The sequence below is a fragment of the Taeniopygia guttata genome, chromosome 9 (genome assembly GCF_048771995.1).
Source record: "Taeniopygia guttata chromosome 9, bTaeGut7.mat, whole genome shotgun sequence".
NCBI classification, from domain to species: domain Eukaryota; kingdom Metazoa; phylum Chordata; class Aves; order Passeriformes; family Estrildidae; genus Taeniopygia; species Taeniopygia guttata.
This window is the reverse complement of record NC_133034.1, coordinates 3155187-3164368: the sequence shown is the minus strand read 5'-3', so window position 1 is coordinate 3164368 and position 9182 is coordinate 3155187.

The following is a 9182-nucleotide window of genomic DNA, read 5'->3' as shown; positions in this document are numbered from 1 at the left end:
CATCTGTGCAGTCTTCTGACTTCCAGCCTTAGCGCTCGCTGCCATCTCACGGGGTACAAATTTTATTTAGGAATAACCTGTTCAGTTATTGTTATATATATTATTTTATTAGCCAGCAATTGATTCACATTTAGAATTGTCCTAAAAATGTCCAGGGCCAGTTGTCATCTCCCTGCCTCTTTCGTGGTTCTCAGGAAGCTCATTTTGATGGAAATGAGTCACATCCTTAGAGCATGCTTCACTCATTACCTTGTCAGAGCAGAAACAGATAATGAGAAAATGTACTTAGGGAGAATTACCAGGCCATGGACTTAGACGGGACCCAAAATCACTTGAAGAAGTCTTAGAAGAGAAAATGTTGAACAGCAAGAGTTTCAGTAAATAGAGTAGGAAAAAGAATAAATCACACTGTGCTGTGAGTCTAATAACAAATGTGTCTCTTATCGGAGCCTTATCTTCTGTTGGCTGCAGGTTTAAAACTTTGTATAGTAGCTAAAAATACAGAAAAACATGCTGTACATTCTTCAAGAGGGGTGATTAGCCTCCTGCTGGAGGAATGTCAGCTATTGTTCTCCTCCCAATCAGGGCAGTTTCAAGATGAAGCTAAAGTCACTTTTTATTTTCCATCTCAAGTTTCCATGGTAACAGTATGTAATCATCATATTTGTAAATAGCAGCTACCCATTATACTTCACAGCCACTCTGAAAATTTTTTGCTACAATTTTAACATCCTTGAAATGTCCAACTCTTGTCTTCTTACAATCTTTCTGTCAGTACAGATAATTATTTGGGGATATTTCTGTTTAAGAAATTTTCAGTGATGCAGTAGCACTGTAGCACATCTGTATACAATACAGATGTGTGGGGGTCTGTACATGCACAGACACATAATGAACATTCTCTGGCAATGGCACATCCCAGTACAAATCTTTATTTTTCAACTTCTTACATTGCCAAATCCAGGCCACTCAGTTTGAATGCCATTTGGCCCAGTTCACATTCCAGAGATTTCTTTTGCAGTTTCAACTAACTTTTTTCAGTTGTGGCCAAAAATGTGGCTATGGAAGAAAAGAACAGTTTGTCTTCATGGACTGGATCCTTACAGCTTTTTCAGCAAGTCTGGGAACAGGGCATGGCTGGCACCTTGCTGTCACAGACACAAATTTTTCTTGTCCTACTAAGAATTATCCCGAATTGGGCCAACTTTTAATCTTCTGAGAACTTTTATCTCTCATAGACGCAATCTAGATTTCCTACAATTCATAGCTGGAATTTGCTGGGGTTTCTATCTGCACCAAGCACAGTTTGGTCCATGAGAACTCCTACGTGCTGCTCCACATGGAATGATGCTTGATGCCTTCCTGCCTCTGCTTGGCTCCAGGGCAGACTGGGGACAAGTGATGGGGACAGAACAGAGAGCAAGAGAGCAGCAGGAGGACTCTCCTGTGAGACCTGCACATCTGGTTAGCTTTAAACAGGTATTTAAAGGCTTTCAGAGTAAGGACACAGAGCATCTTTAACAAAACCATTTCCCTGAATATCTTAAATCTCATTCCTTGCAAACTTAGGTACCCCATCCACCTTACATCCCCAGAACACCTCTTCCTGTGGAATTAAACATCAAGAATACAGCTTTTGGGTTTGATCGGGTCTGTATCGGAATCTTGTCAGTTGTTTTCCATTAGGAGAAATGGAGAACGAAGTGGGGAATTACTTTGATGTGGCCCTTTTCTTTTCCAAAGAAAACACAAAGGTCCATTTCCTTGGGCACAGGAGGAATTAAACAGAGTTGCTTTACTCAGCATCTAGCCCCTCCCAGTTTGCACTTGGCCAGAGAAGTTCATTCTGGCCACAATCCTAAAGCTATTCCACAGAAAAACCTGTCTTTCCTACATTTCTTCTGCCTAAAAATTCACTGGTTATACCCATGAATTCTGGAGCACAGCCCTCACTCACAACTTTTTTTAAAGGACATAATTTTAAAGAAAAAATATCAACAGAAAAGTCCTTGAAGGTTTGTTTAACCCAAGTTAAACAGTTCCATTGTGCAAAAATGAATGCACTATTAATGAGAAATACCAGTTATTTGAAACATGCTTAAAACTTAGAAATACTAGACAAATACTCATATTTTCTTTTTTCCCTTCCACATTCTAGGAAATAATCCTAATTTTTGCAGACAGACATCTGAAGAGAAGCACATTAATTCTGGGTGATTCCTGCAGGAGTCCTGTTACCTGGTTCCCAGAGGGCTGGAACACAGACAATGGAAGCTGGGATCTGTCTGCAGCAGATTCTGTAATGTTCCTAACTTCCTCCTGCTTTAAGTCATTTTTTGTTGAGGTGTCTGGAGAAATACAAAGAAAAGAGGCTTGTTTACTTGAATAGTAAGTAAGATCAAATATACTCATTCACTTTAGTAGTGAACAAATGAAAAAGGAAGCATAAATTGTAGATTTTTTTTTGTTTGTTTAATAGATGAAAATTATAACATTATTTTTCTTCAGAGCACTGAATTAACCTCACTTCTCTTGTCTCTTGCAAAGTGTTGGCATCAAATAAACAGCAATAAGTCTGTGACAGGGAATACAAATTAGCTTCCTTTTCTAAGTGCTATGGTTCTTACTCCTGATTCTGGCAAATACAGGAGAAAATTGAAGGTAATATTCCATAACACTCTCTGGGAATTGTCAAATATTCTACTGATACCAGACTGAATGATGTTAAACGTTTATCTGTTGCAGTTAACTTATCTTCTGGAGGGTGGAGCTAACTAGTTTTATGTTGGATTTTTATTGTTCAATTCTAAGAAAAGAATTTGCCAGTTTTGTTTGCAGAGGCTCGTGGTGGCTCAGAGCTCTATAAAAACAGAGCAGGTGTTCACTCTGCCAGAACTGCTGATGGCCTGCAGGTCTGGGAATGGTCACTCCTCTGCTTTTGAAACTAAAGGAGATTATTACAGTGCTGTCAACAATACTCAGCAAAGATGTAGCTGAAGATTTGCATCATTCAAATAAGTCACAACAGTAACAAGCATTTTTAAAGCCTCACTAAATGCCACAAGGCATTGTCCTTATAGTAAGCTCTCACAAGAGAAACATAGGAAATATCTCTTTCCTTATTATTTCCTCAACCTTTAAGCAGCCATATACTTTGTCTGCAAAAGTTGGCCACACATTTATCAATAAGACACAAGGGTTTGAAATCTGTCTCCAATTAGGGCAAAAGAAATCTAACCAGGAAATCAAGGATTTTACCTCATAGATTCATTTATCTGTGTAATAACAGAGTAGAGTTGAGCTATTTATGATACAGTGATATTTACATACATTACTCCAAAATCTGTTTAATTTTCTGTCTTTAATTTTGTAATTCCTGGCTTTTGGATGTTAGGGATCATTACAAAGTTCTTACCACGTTTTCTGTCACACATTTTCAATCCTCAGAATGATGGAACTAGTATTTTGTATGGTGAATTAACTCCATGTATGACTTACTTTTATCATGTGTTTTGGAATTGAGAGCCAGGCTGAGTGCCTGTTAACAGCCCCTGTGCATGAAGGAGGTATGCTGAGTGAAAATACTTCTGATGCCCATAAAATAGAATCAAAAGAAATTGTTCTGTTGAGTAATAAATCATGTCTGATGTGAGTTAGAATTGTGCCACAGCTGGTGTCCACATGGACTGCTATTTTCAGAGGCTTTTGTGTACCTTACAAAGACACCTGTGAGGACTTTACATTAGAGGAAAGCACGTGTCCCATGCAGAAATTAAACTGGTATCGAAAGGGAATGTGCCCACTCCTGAGAAAGGGCAAGTTTGAGAGATAATAACACCCTGAGGTATCTTCATATGGCTGATGGGTCAGTGAGATTCTCAAAAAATCAGAACAAGTTTGCACATTTCTTTTTCTGTATGTCATCCTTTGAAATGTGTTCGCCACCCAAAGTGTGTGTGATCAAAATACGTATTTTTGAAGATTTTTAATGAAGGACAATGATAAGGCCTAAAGAGATGGCATTTTGAGCTTGTGTAAAAAATAAGAAGGAAAAGCATGGAAACTCCTGGATGGTGAAGAAAGGGGTAGGAATGGGGGAAGCTAAAAATGAGAAATGCTTGTGAATACTTTTATGGCATTCACCAGTCTTATTGAGAACAATCTAAATTGCCTAAAATGTACTTTTCAATTACCTTTTTGCCAGTTCTTAGGGATATTTTTAAAATACAGGGCCACTTGAGAGTGCTGAACAACAAGCAATGAAAATGTACCCTGAATTAACACGACCCTCCACACATCTCCATTCCAGGTTCTTAACTGCAAGTTTTGCTTCCTTTAGAGTTTGTACCATGGGTTTAAAATACACAGACAGTACAATTTAAAATTGTTATAGATACATGTTATAATAATATACAATATGTATTACAATATTGGCTTTTTGCAAATATTAAAATATTCTATGAAATGTTAATGTAACTTTATTTATGTAGTGTAATGTTAAAATAACTTTATTATAAAAATATAGTTTTTATTTCTATTGTTAATTAAACTTAGTAAAATAGCTGATACAAGTGTACTTATATTAAAATACCTACTTAAATGAAATAACATCCAATAAACATATAAAGAAAACACCTCCTACAGATATACCAACTATCAACACTCACTGTCTAAAAGCAGTGTAGACCAAGACCCAAAAACTAGAAGTGATAAAAAATAAACTAAAACCACAACCAAAGAATGCTCTAAGAAAATAAAACCAAAAAAGAGCCGTATTAAACAGTCCTTAGAATATGTAAACTAAATGCAGGAAAAAAGTTTACTATACATAATTGTTTATAAATATATAACAAACTGATGTAATAAAATATTATATAAAAAGTATTTCCAAAATAACAAGTGTACTCTTAACTAAATACACAACACCCAACTGGTTTTAACCCTTTGTTTCTGTCTCCTACTGTCCTTTATTAAGTTTTTAAAATTTTCACAACAAAGTAAAGTGTTTTTCACAAAAATCACCAAAAAACACGACACAAAGTACTAAGAAGACAGTAAGGATCTGTTTGTTTCATACAAGACTGTTACCTGGATAAAAATGTCAGAGTGTTGCAGTTGGTTTTGTTGGCACTGGGTGGGGATCCAAGGCAGGGATCTGCCTCTTCAGGCAGCCCCCAGGGGACTGGAGATGCACAGGTTTCCAGAGCAGTCCAAGCAATTCCAGGTGAGCCAGACTCCCAGCAGTGCACAACACTGGGATGTTGGGTGCTTGAAATACTCTGGAAAATCCCACAAAACACAGGGAATCATTCTGGAGCAAGTGTCATCTCAGTGTAGATGGCACAATTCCCTGCAGTGCCTTTGTTTTCACATCCTCATTACTGCAAATTGAGTCCCCCCAACAGACAGACTGCAGGGCCCACAGCCACACCTTTGCAAGGTTTTTGGTGCCACTACAGCAGTGAGGACCTCTCATCCCCCAGGCAGGTCTCTCTCCTCTTCCACAAACAAATCCCACCCAGAAGGGTTGCATGGCAGTGCTGGACACTCTTTCTGAGTCACCCTCCTGCTCACTCCTGCTGAGGCAGTAATGGAACCATTCTTCTTGTCCTGTAGCTGCTATTTATTGCAAGATTCCTCAGCAAGTGACCAGCATGAGGGATGAATGTCAGCTCACATTTCTAGAAAGTGTATTACAATAAGAGGGAGACATCTGAGGATAATTAGAAAAGTGCAAGCTGCCCTACCTGTCATAAATGTCAGCAAGCTGAGAATCAATTTGCATTTGTCCTACTGAGAACATTATCACTTCTACAATGTACTACTGAAAACATGACAATACACAAGGGAAGTATCAGGTCTCCAGTTTTATTCATTTTTAACAATAATACCCATTTTACTGTAGTTTTTTCCAACCACACATATATGTGTGTGTTTGCCTGGTTGACAGGGGTTGGGCACCATAAAACTGATCTATAGTTAATAGATAGGACTAAAAATTGCACAAACCAGCAGAGATTGCCTTCTGAATGTGCTGCCAGGGTGTAAGAGTTCAGAGTGCTGCTTTGTCGTTTCTCTGGTATCAGGTTTTTGTTTGGGCTGAAATATTTCCTGTCATGATGTATGGCATTACACCAGGAGACAAGTTGAATTTACAGTTGAACTTACAATATTTTGCAGAATTCTGTCTGGCACAAAGACAAGCACCCTGTGGATTTAACAGTGATGCACAGAGGGATAACTCATGGGGTGTTAATGGTGTTGCACACCCCTAAGTGAGGGAAACACCAGTGAAACCTGAGCTCACCTGATTTCTGAGCCCCTGTAACCTCAGGGGTGTCACAGCCCTCAGGATGCCAGGCTCATCTGTGTGGGCTGTGGGCTACCCAGGGCTCCACTGGTTGTACTGGGGACCTTCTGTAAGCAAAGCATGACCTGGCATCTTTCCCTGTCTCCCCTTGGGGTTGAAGGTGTTGATTTATCCACATCTGTTTGCTCCAGCAGCCCAGGGACATCAGCAGGGACAGGGCACACCTGTGCCTGATGGCAGTGTGACTCTCCCTTGTTTGTATTCCTGTGCAGCCCAGCACCAGCAATGCTGGATTTGCTGAGCTGCCAGCAGCCCCTCTTGGGTGGTGTCAGTCGTGCTGCTTGTCAGGAGCACCCCAGAACCAGCAGTGCTGTTTGCACCGACTTCTCAGGACAAATCCCCTCTGTGCAGACATTACAAAGTCCCGTTTCCCCACCTGTTGTTGGGCACTGTGAGCATTGGCTTGGTTGGGCCTTTCCCAGAGGTGTGTGAAGCTCCAGGTGTGTGTTTTTGAGGAGCAGCAATGTCAATCCTGCTCAGCTGTCCCTCGGCTCTCTTGTGCTGACGTGTTCAGTGATGCCCACAGGCTCTGGGCTAAATTCACACTGCGGCCTTGGCCCACCCTCAGCAGGGACTTAAAAGGTCAATTTTAGATCTCTTGAGATGGGAATGCTGAGTGCTTTGACTGAGGATCACACATTGCCAGAGCCAGGCAGGTGTAACATTTGTAGGGTTGGCTTTCATCCATCAACTGGAGAATGCAGAATTAGTTAGAAATCTCTCTTTAAAATCCTCTCTGTTTTAATTGGCTCTGCTCTTCTGTTTCAGTTTTGTACATACCTTGGTACAGCTCAAACCTCTAGAAAAGTTTCCTGGGTTTGCCTGCTGAGCAAACAAAAACTGCTGGGAAAGCAGGGATTTTAAGGAGGTGTCCCCACAGTGGCAGTGATTTGTGGAAAGAAACTCCACAACTCATAAAACTGGTGAAGTGTGCCCAGTAAGGCACTGACCCCACGTCTCATCAGGAGTGCCTTAGCGGGCTGCTGGCGCCCTTGGAGGGGCTGGGTAACCCTGGTGTCAGGGTTAAACCCTCTTTTCCCTGAGTTTCAGCTCGCACAGACCTCCAGGCTCCGGCTCTGCCCGTTTCCCAGCAGAGCTCCCTGACCCTTGCAGGAAGGGCTCTGCACCCCAGAAGGGAGCGGCTCAAAAAGCTCTATACAGCCCCCAAACGCTTTCGCCATAGGACTTGCAGAGGCTCTCATGGAAGCGGGATTTTTCTTTCAGAAAATAGGTGTGAAAACTCTACAGATGTTATAGATGGCACTTCCAGAGCCGTGCCAGCCAGCCTCAGTATGTGCACCATCAAGCTGTTGTGTCACAGGGCAACGGGGTTTATGCATCTGACTGCAAGGTTGGGGATGATTTATTAAAAAAATATGGATATTGATCTAGTACTGATATCCGACTATGAGGGACAAAAACTCTCTAACAGTTTAAAGTCAGAAAGTGTGTGTTTATTTGACGCCGGGCAGCGTGTGGGATCGCTCCCAAATCCACACCGCACCTTCCAGGTGATTACAGAGTCTTTTTATCCATACAAGTATCGAACACCCAAAATACAAATACATATTCAAAATTTTGATACATCCCATTCTCTGCTTCGTATGCTAATCACTCCAAAATCTATTAAGCATACATGGTTTGTCCCTTGAAATGGGTCGGTGGTCCCTTTTATGGGGAGGGGTCCCAAAATGAGGAAGTAAATGAAGTCTTCCTCGTTCTGACCTTTCTACCTTTTCAGTGCAAGTATGACAAATCAACTCTTGGTAGAACTCCCATTCCTTGTCTTCAGAACAGGGGAGGCCCACAATTGCCTTATGTTCCTAAAAGTTATTTGTCAGTTTCTATATTCTTCATTATAAACCCAGCTAACTAAACATTGTGCTGACAAGCAACCAATTATTGGTTAACTGCTAACTCTTAACTTCATCAAGGCCTACTCATTTATTTAATTAACTTTAGTAAGGCTTATTTCTAACTAAAATCTTAGCTCTTCTAAAATCTCTAAATTCCTTAAAATTTACGTTTCAGGGGAGGTGACAGCGAGATGTGCTGCCAGGCGCTTTAATGTGATTATGCAGCAGGCCACCAAGGCTGCGTGGGACACGGGTGTGGGACACTCCGCTGGCCTGTCGCTGCTCGGGGCAGTGTCCTGCTCGGGGCAGTGTCTCTGCTCGGGGCAGTGGGGCAGTGTCGCTGCTCGGGGCAGTGGGGCAGTGTCGCTGCTCGGGGCAGTGTCTCTGCTCGGGGCAGTGTCGCTGCTCGGGGCAGTGTCGCTGCTCGGGGCAGTGTCTCTGCTCGGGGCAGTGTCTCTGCTCGGGGCAGTGTCTCTGCTCGGGACAGTGTCTCTGCTCGGGGCAGTGTCTCTGCTCTCCTCGGGGCAGTGTCTCTGCTCGGGGCAGTGTCTCTGCTCGGGGCAGTGGGGCAGTGTCTCTGCTCGGGACAGTGTCTCTGCTCGGGGCAGTGTCTCTGCTCTCCTCGGGGCAGTGTCTCTGCTCGGGGCAGTGTCTCTGCTCGGGGCAGTGGGGCAGTGTCTCTGCTCGGGGCAGTGTCTCTGCTCGGGGCAGTGTCGCTGCCCGGGGCAGTGTCGCCGCTCGGGGCAGTGGGGCAGTGTCTCTGCCCGGGGCAGTGTCGCTGCTCGGGGCAGTGGGGCAGTGTCTCTGCTCGGGGCAGTGGGGCAGTGTCTCTGCTCGGGGCAGTGGGGCAGTGTCTCTGCTCGGGGCAGTGGGGCAGTGTCGCTGCTCGGGGCGGTGTCTCTCCTCGGGGCAGTGTCTCTGCTCTCCCCGCGGCACACGGGAGAGCGGCGGACAGA